The sequence below is a fragment of the Gallus gallus genome, chromosome 2 (assembly GCF_016699485.2).
Source record: "Gallus gallus isolate bGalGal1 chromosome 2, bGalGal1.mat.broiler.GRCg7b, whole genome shotgun sequence".
Classification (NCBI taxonomy): domain Eukaryota; kingdom Metazoa; phylum Chordata; class Aves; order Galliformes; family Phasianidae; genus Gallus; species Gallus gallus.
In genome coordinates, this window is record NC_052533.1 from 95,468,290 (window position 1) to 95,481,161 (window position 12,872).

Genomic DNA, 12,872 nt, shown 5'->3' on the forward strand with positions numbered 1-12,872 from the left:
TTATGCACTTATCTACATGAAGTGATTGTTCTTGTTAGGTGCATGAAATTGTTTATTATTGTGCTTCATTTTCATTCTTAATTTGAAGTCTGTGAGTGAGGCACATTTAATTTTTGTTAATTATTAATAACAAGTATTCCCTTGATATGGAGATTATACAGCATCCTATTTTTCCAAAATATAAATTGAATTTAATTTAAAAACCTGTGATTAATCATGTAGTTTTAGAATGCAGTTGTGCATTTCCCTTCAGTGCGCAATTTTGTCATTAGTATATAGGTACTAATTATACTTAACTAAAATCTAGATACTGTAATTGGATGCACAAAGTGCAAACAAGTTACTGATAAAATCGCTTACAGGTCATATGAAACCGATCTTATGCCAATTAACTAAAGCTCAGAAATTACAGACTGAGGAGATAGTTTGATTTAGATGATAAAATAGGATCAAAGATGAGAAAGAAGCAGAAATAAACATGATTTTTGCAATTTGAATGGTACTATCCTCATTCTGAGAAATGGCACAGCAATTAAAGAAGAGACAGTCCCACACACATCCAATTTCTTAGCAGGAATGTTTACAGACTGACAAAGTCATGAAGGAAAGCAAGAAGTTATTAAGGAAAGCTTCCATCTCTCTAAGTCATGGCAAATGTGAATCTGGGCATAAAATTAAAGTAGCCATTTGACAGTTTGTGGGTCAAGATTAGCAGGCACAACAATATGGCAATGTTGTGATTGTCTTCTGCCTCATCCAGAAGCAGATGCATGTGAAGCCTTCCTCAAAGAACTGGAGGAAGCTTCACATTCAGAGGCCCCAGTCTTCATGGTGGATTTTAACTATACTAGCATCTGCTGGAGGGACAGAACAGAACAGCACAGCACAGGAGGTTCCTGGAGGGCACTGAGAACAACTTTGTGACACAGGTGATCAAGAAACAAGTAAGGGCAAAAGCCCTACAAAATCTTATTCTCCCAAATAAGGGTGAACTCATCAGGAATGTGATGATCAGAGACAATCTTGCCACAGTGACCATGGGATAGTGGAGTTCAAAATCTTGAAAGGAGAGAGAAAGGTAAAAAGCTGGTTACAACCCTGTATTTCAGGAGACAAACCTTCAAGAATCCACCTGGAGGAATCTTGTGGTGTACAGCCCTAGAGAGAAGAGGTATCTAGGAGCCTTGTCGAATTTTCAAGGACCACCTCCTCCAGGCTGTCAAATGGTCCATCCCAGCAATCAGAAAATTAAGCAGAAGAAGCAGGAAGACTGTAGGTATGAACTTCTGGCTAAACTCAGAGACAAAAAGGAAGAATGCAAGATATGGAAGCTGGATAGATTGTCTGGGAGGAGTACAGAGAAATCAGAGCACTGGGACAGTGTTAGTAAAGACAAGATAATCTGGCACTAAATCTGGAAATGTACATGAAGGGCAAGCAGAACAGCATCTCTATATACAGCAGCAGCAACTGTAAGAGAGTTCAGAGAACTACCTATGTTGTAATTCAAACCTTGACTGAACACATTCCTGAGGAACCTGTTCTAGTTTACCCTGCTTGAGCAGAAAATTGGACTAAACAATCTCCAGATGTGCCTTTCAGCCTTAGCATTTCAGTGATTCTGTTGTTCCATAATAAGAACTGAAATAGGTGCTCACTCTTGACTGTGTGACTTAGGTTCATACTAAGAATTCACTATAAGCCAAGAATGGATATTTACTTCACTTTAGAAAGCTGCTTTTAAAATTTTGCAGAGAAGTTTGCCTAATGAAACTAATTTGTATTCTTACAGTGGAGGAATCAATCATGTTAATAATGGTATCAATCCTGAAACTAGAAACATCAGTGCAAGTTAGCTACTGAAAAATTAGACAAAAGTGGATAACTATTGCCTGTAGGCCTATGAACCTGCTTTGCACATTCATAACACACAATGAAATCACACAAGGGTATGTAAATAACACATTCCTAGTTCAGCCATCTGGTCTCAAACTGCTGCCTATGTGTTTGCAGACATGGGGTACCAGCACATGGAAGACTGACTGATATTTATAAAATATTTTCTCCAGTACAATCTTGCTATAATTAGAGTAATATATACAAGAGATAAATCAGAGTCAACTCTGCCATTTTCTAATATCCGTGGCCTAATTACTGGAAATATAATTGCATTCCTTAAGCGTAAATAGACATGGGTATTTTTCACATTTCAAAAAGATTAAATAATATTATTTCCTTAAGAGTAATAAACATTTGAGCATTTTATTTTTTAAGGTTGTTGTAACAATAATATAATCTGAGGTGCTTCAGAAAATGTTGAGAAAGATATATCAATAAAATTGGGATTAATTTCTCCATTTATAAACAGATATTTTCAAATGCCATATATGAGTTCTCAAAAAGAAAAGTCTTCTATAGAAAAGAAAGGCTTTTGAGAAAAATAAGTGAAATCACAATCATTACTATGAGCTGCTGACAGTGTAATGAGCAGCTTGTGGAAATAATAAAGGCATGTGAGATTCCATTGCACACACACATACACACACACACACAAAAAAAAAAAAAAAACAGTCAAGATTCTCTGCAGCTCTAGAAATTCTATTTTCACACCACAGAAACTGACATATGATTGATGCCCCAGTTTGGTAAGAAAATACATTTGGATTTGGTGTCAGTAATAGTAATGGTTTTGTTGTTGTTGTTCATTTGTTTGTTTTAACTCAGCAACTACTAGAATGTCTGAGATAAGCATCTCTGCTAAGAACTGACTGGTGCATTAAAAAAGCATACCCATCCACAAATATTTTTTAAAAATAAAAATTACCTGAGACAAAGGGAAAACATCTATTAAGAGATAAAATAGTGGGGTTGATTCTGAATGAAGAAATTCATTGAGAAAAATGTTTCAAAAGATAAATAGAAATTTGAGTGCTACCAAATGTAGACACTAACAGTGTGATAAGACCATTGTTTTCATAAGAGACTCATACCTTGCAGTGACACTGATTTTATCAAATGTAAGAAGAAGAATTTGGACTAGGCTTGCTCAGAAAATATCAGTTTTAAAATGGTGGTAGATTTAGTAGAGTAACTGAAAGAGTAAATATTTTTAAAAACTGTAATTATGATGAATGAATCACTGTGCTCACAGTGATTGATTTAAGTTAGAGACTATTTAAGATAGTGGAATAGCACCCAGTTACTGACACTTCCCAAATATATACCCAAAAATATAAAACAAGTTTGGGAGAAAATTTTCATGTTCATTTGAGCAGACTTTATCTTTCTTAATTGTTTTAATAAATAGTCTCTTTATACAAGCAAACTGAAGAAAAGAGTAAAAATCACAAAAAACAGTATGTGTAACAATAACACTGAGCTAATTTTTTCTGTTTTAAATCCAATGGGATCATGTGAAGTATCACATCAAGAAACTAGAGTCTCTTGTTTAAAACTTCCAAGTGATGGCCATGCGATTTGCATTTATAAAATCTCTCTGCTGTCTACAAAAGAAAAAAAAAAAGTCTACAAATAATGTTTTAAATTAAACACAAACAGAGGAAATCTAGAGTTACTGCTGCATCACTGACGCTATTCTGAATGGATTCCCCTGTGCCTAGGTGTTGTTGCAGCCTCAGTAATTCTTGCAACATTGCTTGTTTTCTGAGTTCATGCAAAGTGAAAACACAAGGGGATGAGTTAAGAACATGGGGACATCCCTGCTCAGAATTTCTGTGCTTTAGTTGCCTTAACTGACAGCCATAACAATATACAAACAGTTTAACACTGCCATTGTGGGATTTGGGCAGCAGGTTTAGTTTACTTTTGACAAATATAGTACTTGAGCTTGAACCATCTATCCTGGGATGGAACATGGTATAAAAGAAGGCTGATGACTAGAAGCTCTGAATAATTCATTGCCTGCGCTCTCTTTTCAGTAAGCTAGTAAGTCTCATTTTAGATCAAACTTCCTGGTATGGCACGATGTTGTCATCTAGGATGACTGGAAACATTTTTGCTACTCCCTTAGTTTGAATTGAGCTCTAAAGAGGAGTTCAAAGGGGCAGAACTGACAAGGATTTTTTCTCATAATAATCCTAGCAGTATGAAATCCACATAGTTGGCCACAGGAGAAAGGAAATAAGCCTTGTTTTATAGCAAAAATACTAGAAATGTTTTGTGGGTGGGTTTTTTATTATTATTTTTATTTATTTATTTTTATTTTTTCCTGTGCTCATCACAAGCATCACTGGGGAGAAACTACACTGTATGGATGGGACAGAACTCTGACACTGTACAAATGTCTGCATCCTATGACAGTCAAATGCACTTAACACACAATTTAGAGGTTTTGGTGTGAGTACATCACAATGATAAACTCAAGCATGAAACTGGATAATTTCAGAGAAGGCATATTTCTCATTAAAATATAGGGACAGCCATATTACGTTCAACCAAAAGAAATTATCAGACTGAAATAGCTCTTGAAGGACAATATCTGGCATAAAATATGTTTGCATAAAGTACTGCAAGATTCATTATACTTATTCAGTAAAATCATGCCTCTGTTTAAATAAAACTTAACTACATGGCAGAATGCTGTCAACTAAAATGATGGGATTTTTTTCTACTTGTTGCAGTCAAAATTACCTTGTGAAATTCAAAAGGCTGACATTAGTGAGAACACTCTCTAAAACTGATGCTGCGTACAGCTCTTAAAGGATATTCAGAAGGCTGGTCTACTGAAAGGCAGAAAGGCTTTAATTTATTTTCTAAAAATATCAGTAGTTAATTCTTCCTAGATTCAACTCAACTTTTCAATTACTTTGAAAGCTTAAGAACTTTAACCAAGTTGCATACCAGTAATTCACAGGGAAAGGCAGAAAATCATTATTAAATCCCTTTTACAAGACATTTTAAATATAGTAGAGGTAAAATGAGGACTAAAATTATTGAAACTCTAATGCATATGATAAATAAATAAATGATCCTTCTTAGAATAATAACATAAACAGGAGTAATTAGCACTTTTTTTTCTATGGAAACAAAAGTATAATAGACGTACGTTCAAAAAGAGGATACATATTCTATCATTGCTTGGGAGCTGCATGCTGGTTTTTGGGAACAAATCCATCAGATCATGAGTGAACAACTTGTCAGGCTGTGAGGAAAAAAAAGGGCAGTTATCTTCAAACAGTAGGTATCCTAGCCATTAGTGTTGTAGAGATTATAAATGTGTGAGATTCCCGTGCAAGTGTTGGGAACAGTAGAATGCAATTAGCAGATATCCATAAAACACTCCAGCAAAAACCCCATTCTGCACTTTTACACCTGTTGGACACTACTGTACTGAAGCTCATTTGCCACTAGAGCGTTGATCAAGTGCACAGCAGAGGCTTGGAAAATGTGTTTCTGTTATCTCCACATTAGTGACAAGACCATGCAAATGGGAGGAAGGCATCTGTGAAATACTCAGCATCTGCTGCCATCCAGAACAACAACTGGTTGTTTTAAATTTTTGATAGACTTACTCTGTGCCCACATAATGATGTATGAATGATTAACCATGTATGAAAACCATTTACCAGAGCACAGTGAATCTCTGATGAAAAAACAGAGCTAATTCTAAAAGCCAGTTTTGCAAGTAAACAAATATGAATGATAGCTTTCAAAATTTCCCAAGTACTACAGAATTCCACAATCTGTCCTAAATATATGGGGCCTCAATTCTACATGCATTTCAATCTATCCACTGAATTCAATAACAAAGTCACAGTAATAAAAGTCCACAATTAGCTAGATCAGAAGGAAAAGTGCTTCTGCAAGATGCCGAACTCTTCAGCAAATCCTGGCAGACTGTGCCCTGTGCAAATTGTGACAAGGCTAAGCCTGTCCATCCTAGGCAAAATATTTAGTTGAAGATGGGTGACTATAGGCGAAAGAAAATTTGTTCTCATTTATTTATAAATCACTTCTGTGTACGCTGTAACTTCTTATTTTGACCTTGAGTGTTTGTGCTTACATTTGCTTTTGAAAACTTTTTCAGTATTTGATGTACTCTACACCTGTTCATATGTTTATATTCAACAGCTTTCACACAAAGCATCTTCAGTGAGGCTTTTTAGAAAATAATGAAGCTAACATCTGTTATATTCTTACCTTCAAGTTGAAAAATGGATTATTTTAGACCTGCTTACTATTTCACATATGACATGCTTGTAATTTTACAGCAACCATCATTTTAACCACTGTTTGGAAGCAAAAATTTGACCTTAATTGGTTCAAGCCAGAGAGATGAGTCCTACAGGCAGGAGATTAAATGAACTATTTATTATCTTCTGTTGGTTGGACACAGAGTTTGTTGTGTTAGACTTTCAGACATGAAAGCTAGTCATTGTTAGAATGGAAAGCGGTAACCATGAAGATGATTACTAATGCTCAGAATTCAGGTGATGACACTGTCCTAGGGAAACTGGGAGAAATCTTGCCTTCATTAGTATCAGTGGGAAAACTCCCCTTGGCTGCAACACTCTTGGGTTTTCATCTGTTATCGCCTGAAAAAATGATCTCTTTCTGGGCTCTCTAATTGTGTTCTCAGAAGCTGCTAGAGTTATTTGTGTTATTTTTATTCTCAAACACTCTGAAGAAAAAAAAAAAAAAAAAGCATTTGTCTAATAATGAGTAGAATTTATTTATTTATTTATTTTTGCCCATCATGTATTTAAAAACTTCACCTGGGGTGAACAGCTGGGATTCTTAGTAACATTGTTTTAAAGATACAGTAAAATCCCCAAAGCTCAGGGTTGCATGCTCCCATCTCCCCTCCCCTTAACTGCCCCCCCAAAACTCACTCGTTTATAACATGGCTATTCTTTCTACTTTCTTACCCACCATCAAATAAAAAGGTGTTATAAATTTTATTGTAATGCTCCCAAACCTGACACTGCAATATGTAAGGCACCCTCATAGTACTCTACTTTATATATTATTTTTATGATGAGAATTAAGGACTTTATGAGGCTGTAATTTCTGACATTACCATCTACTCCTTGGAACTCAGTGTTATCCCTGACACACTGAGAAACCACAGTTTTTCAAGGTCGACAGAATATCTTATATTAGGAAGGACATATTAAAACAAACAAACAAACAAAACACAAAAAAAACAAAACAAAGCAAACAAACAAAAAAAATCCTCTAATCCTAGAAGACCAGGAGCAATGCTATTCCATGGATAGAGCTTCTCTGAAGCAACAGGTCACCGAAGCTAATTTACTTAAATTTTATTTATTTAAAATTAATATATAAATTAATCCCCTTTACTAAAGGGGATAACAAAGACAATGCAGTGGGAGAGTGGGTCACCCAAAGCATGTGATCCCGAAGTATACAGAGTAGGTAGTCTGGAAATGTGCACACATTGCCCTCGTATATCAGTTCAGCACTTGAACTCACAAAGGAATCTGCGCCTGAAATGTTTTCCCATCTTATCCCAACTTTCCTGCATATTGCAGGATCCCCGAGGAAAACAGGATGTCAATAACAGAAATAGTAATAATCTTTAAAGAAAATTTCATGCTAGAGAGGTCATTATTGTCTTGTAGTCTAAGCTAATGCCACTCCATTGGAAAACTACAATCAGTGCTAAAGTCTCCTAAAGATATTCAACTAAGTCATTTTGATTTATGGGATTCATTTAGCCCTCATATATGTATATATGTTGAATAATCAAACTGCTTAGATTTCAGTACCTTTTGCTATCAACAGATCTTGACTGATAAGTAAAAGGACATAACAGAAACTGCTGTTTCTTTCAATGAATGCTAGACTTAAAAATACACATATAAGTCAAACAACCAGCCCTCAGGTTCTTGACACCTATTCATTCTATTAAAGGAAAATAATAATTTATACAACACGGAATATACACCACTCAACAGATTCCTACAGTTGCTCCAGGCTACAATATCTCATCAGCAAAAACATTGCAATTCCAATTGTGTGTGCATACGTATATGCATAAATAGAACAGAAGCTGCAGTCAGCACAATTTCCTCTCTTAATCTTGCAGTGGAAAACAAAACAAAACAAAACAAAAAAACTTGTGCAGTGAAAAGGCGGTATTCAATCAAAAGAAAATAATTCTGCTGTCTTTATTTACTTTAATACTCACCAGTCATTAAGGAAGTGAGACCTCACTAATAAAGACCAGTGGTAGGTCTTGATAAAGTAGTAATTTTCATTTGAGAAATGCCAAAAGTTCAGTGCAGCATCTGCAAAACAAAATTCCAGAAAATTGTTGAAATCAACGTGTCTTTGGCTTTTTTTTTAATTGGTTGGTTGGTTTAGGTTGGTTGTTTCTTCGTTGTTCTTTTTTGTTTTGTTTTTGTTTTTGTTTGTTTTTTAATTAGAATTGGAGAGAATACAAGCATATGTGAGGCAAATAGTAAATATTTCATAAAGATTGTATGAAAACTGTTATTTCTCATACCTGAGATCAGTGTTTCTAATTTCTCATATTTGTCCTAGAGCTCTGTTTTCAATTTGTTGTTTTTATTTGCTCAAACAGTAACAAAAATGAAAGTAAGACACATTGACAACCTAACTAGTGTACTACACCTCTGAGTTTTGACATCTGTTAGAACATAGACCACTTGCTCTTTTACTGACAGCTCAAATAATTTTGAGCAAGATCTCCCACCTCCACTATTTGCAAAGGCCAAGTTGTGTTATTTCTTCATTGGAACTGAATTCTGAGGCAGATTTCTATACTGCATAAAAAGAAAAGTATAACATAGAAGCTATCCAAGGTGTACTCCTACTTAAAGTGGAATTGCAGTTAGGAAATTCATACTCCAGGAATTTCAGGAGTGCTTTGCAAATCTCAAGAAACTTGTGGGCTGCCTGGCATACTCTGACTGTGGGGTATCAGAGAAGAATAGCCACACTAAAAAGTGTTTCAGCCCCATCGGAGAAAAGTTTATTAGTGTATTCCATAAAGTAGATTTTAAACTTCCTCTTTTCTAAGAGATGCATTCAAAATGAGATTTGATATTTTTTTTATTTGAAAAGAAAAACATCTCACCGTGGATACTTTTATCTGTAACAAGTATGTAAAAGGCAAAACACAGCTTTAAACTAGGAGTTCAGTGTAGTTTTGCTTTGAATGGGTAAACGTTTTTAAAAGGGTATATGCACAGCTGACACATCAACATTTATTAGTGAAAATTCTCAGTGTAAAATCCCAGGACTAACACCTCACTCTTCTTGCATCCCTATGGTTGCCAGCCTGGAAATGAAAGCAGCTGGTTGGTTGTCCTCCCAAAGAATGTAGCTATTTCTGCATGCAACATGTATTTTATTTATTGTTCATGAGTATATTAAAAATCAGGTCTTGCGGACTTTAATACTGCAGGGAACTACTGTACTGACAGTCCTTGGTAACATGGTCCTATGATATTTTGTTCTGCATATTACAAAGCAGTACCAGAAGGCTTCATGAAATGCTTCAGAGATGAGAAATTATGGGATATTCATCTCAGTGAATATTGAATTTTTGATTCAGTCTTATGTCTGGCAACCTCGCTATTTATGACTTGCAGTAGAATGTCTACAACATGAAACCAAAGTTACTGCTGTAGTGAATGTGACACAAAGTTCTGGATATTTTAGTAAATATGCTATTTTACCTGTACTGTGACAAATCTGTGCAGTTTACAAAGGTCACTAAACTGAGGTGTTTACCCGGCCATTCACTACTTCTTGTTCCCTATTTAAATGAAAGCAACAGTAAAAATTTCTATTCAGCCATCAGTAGTATGGATTAATCAATTCATTTCTAATCTTTAATACAGAGATAAGGATAGTGGTTTAAAGTTCTAATGTTTGTTTTTATGCGTTTTTGTTGTTGTTTGCTTGCTTGTTTTTTAATTAAAAAAAGACTTTCTGCTTGGCATGACTGCATTTTCAAATTAAAATCTAAATTAAAATAGCCCTTTTTCAGAAAACATTTTAATGATGGTACATCTTTCTGGTTATTAAAAAAACCCTATCATGTTAAAAATGAAGGTATTTGAAAGTTATTTTGGTTTTGGCTGTGGTAATGATTCCTAAATGATTTCTCTTGCTGTGATGATCATTCAAAAGTAATTAAAAATATTATCAGCTGCAAAAACATTGTCATAAACTTCTTTTCTTCCTCAATGCAATCTGAAATTTAGGGACGTTTTTCCTTTGCGGAAAGCAACCATCCTTTTATGGACCCTTCTCAAAAGGATCTGAGGAAGAACTTTTATCTTTTCACATCCTCTACTGGTGATGCTTGTATCACTGTGAATATCCAAGATTCCTTCTCGCTTATCTCTTACACAGTATAAGCAATCCTTAAATCAATGGGATTTATGGATCAATGTACACTTCCAGATATGGTGTGTAACTCAGTCAATTCAAAAGTTAGTTCATCATCTTCTTTTGAAAAAGAAATTCCTAACTTTTCCCAGTATTGCATAATCAATAATATTCAGTTCTAAGTCTATAAACATTTGACTGTACAATTTTTTCACAGCATGATAACACTTTGCTAGAATCATTGAGCAAATGTGAAAACAGAGGAAGAAATGTTGAACAGAAATGGCTTTCAATATTACTAATAACATAATCAAAGTAAAGATGCATCTTTTGAATAAAATGTCAGTATGAAACAATGTGTAGTGTTTGTTTTTTTCCTACAGACAAAGAGTAAGAGCTAAAATAGAGAGAAATCAGAAGTCTAAACCACAGACATCATCGTCAGAAATGAACTTGTTTGCAGGAGAAAATAGACTAATAGAAAACACCCCAAAATATCATACCACTTTTTATCTTTCAGTTCTTCAAGATGCCACATGTGATCCTTGAGATCAAATCAGCTTGACCTAAGATACTTTCCAGTACTTTGCAGAGGGTAAAGCAGAGAGAACAGATTCCTGCACACATAACACTCAACACCCTACTGAGAGCCAAAGCAGAGCTCTGGGCAAAGAATGAAAATGCCAGAAACCTTCCTTAGCTATCCAAGGATAAAAGCAAAGAAAGGAGACAATTAACCTAGTTTCCTCTGTCCACAAAGAACAAAATCCTGACTTAGATTCTTTCATGCTCTAGCAAATTGAAAGAGTCATAATATTTCCTTTGGTTTTCAGATCCTGTTATCACTCTACATATACGCTACTATATACAATTTCATTTCAGTTCTCACATGCACACAAGTAAAGCTGATATTTATTGTTATGTGTTTATTATCTGGCAAACTGAGAATGAAGTCAGCAATTTGTGAACTGCTGTTGAATCGATCTTCTACTATTTGTAAAATTAAAAAAAAAATCAGAAAGTTATGTAGTTTCACTTTAACATTTGATTATTCTTGACTGTATCTTAGTATATATTTTATGTTCATATTGACTATCTTTTCCTCTTCTTTTCTTTTTTCTGAAAAGAAAAGAAAGGAAAGGAAAGGAAAAGAAAAGAAAAGAAAAGAAAAGAAAAGAAAAGAAAAGAAAAGAAAAGAAAAGAAAAGAAAAGAAAAGAAAAGAAAAGAAAAGAAAAGAAAAGAAGAAGAAGAAGAAGAAAAAAAAAGGGCCATTCTGAATAGAACAAAGTATGTAAGTCTTTCAAAGTACTTAGGTCACTCCAAAAGTAACACTTCTTATTTATTTCCATGCAAACTACAACAAATACAAAGAACAAAATAAAACTATGACAGAACAAATTCACAGCTACAAAACACTATTTTTAAACACATCATTAGCTATGCATTTTTACCAGGTCACCATCATTAGCTATGCATTTTTACCAGGAATGCACAAGAGCCTGCATAACGTTCTCATAAAAATCTGCAACAGCAGATTTGACCCGCTGTTGCTACTGCTGAAACATACCACCCACCACCTCACTGTGCTCACATCCACTGGTTGGTCTCCATAAATGTTCAGCAAGAGTTGATGAACGTGAATGGATGCAATTTTGTCTACATGAATGAATTCAAAAACAAACCTCTGCTTCACATGCACTGCCACGTCAGGCACCAGTTTGTCAGGCAGCCCCTCTTCTTCCACCTGTTACACAGCAACAAAATGTAATGGAATACTGGAGGGAATGTTCAGTATCTAGTGCCATACCACCACCATCTGCTTCTGAACTTGTGGACCAGGATAACAAAATAGGAGGCATTATTTTCAGAGCAACCTTTGTAAAATGTCTTTTTTTATGACAATATTTTCTTCATTTGCTTGGTCCAGGCCAGTGCAATTTATTTTTTCAGTTTAGTTTGCAATGTTGACTACTGTAGCATCCATATATGTTTTTTGTAGTTAAAGGCCTTGGCTACCATGCATAGTTTCTTTGAAGTAGTAATTTTATTTTTTGGCTTGATTTCTATAATTTATTTGTATAAAGTATGACTTGAAGAGTTAAATTAATAAATTTAAGTAAATACTTGAAGGGAATTAATTGAAGCTTAAATTTTAGATTATGTAGATACATTTAAATTTAATTAATTAGTGAAGACGTTGTCAAAAAAACATTGAACTGTCTGAGTAACATAAACTATATGATTCACATTTCAAATCATGTTACTGCTCACAGCAATTAGAAATCTTTCTTTTTTTAGATCAGGTTAAATTCAAAATACCATTTGACATACCAATGCCTTTTTCTTTTGATACTGCATGATATAAAACAATGTGAGCTAGTAAAGGCTGGGATGCAAACCAACCAAACTGTCCTTGAGGTTAAGTGCAGAATTCCTCTCTATTCTTTACAGCTCACGGAGATGCCACAGAGGCAAGAAGTCGTTTCTATCTTGTGTTGTTATATGGCTGCAATTTTCCTTGTGC

General features: G+C 34.7%; 1 long non-coding RNA gene across 1 annotated transcript; it reads right to left on the reverse strand.

Annotated features, from left to right (window-relative positions):
- Positions 1 to 3,261: 3,261 nt before the first annotated feature.
- LOC121109736 lies at positions 3,262 to 12,821 on the reverse strand. The gene is made up of 4 exons (XR_005857413.2): positions 12,680 to 12,821; positions 12,031 to 12,092; positions 8,174 to 8,273; positions 3,262 to 5,161 (listed from the first exon to the last, which is right to left on the reverse strand). It is a non-coding gene; the product is annotated as an uncharacterized LOC121109736 (long non-coding RNA).
- Between the last annotated feature and the right edge of the window lie 51 nt (positions 12,822 to 12,872).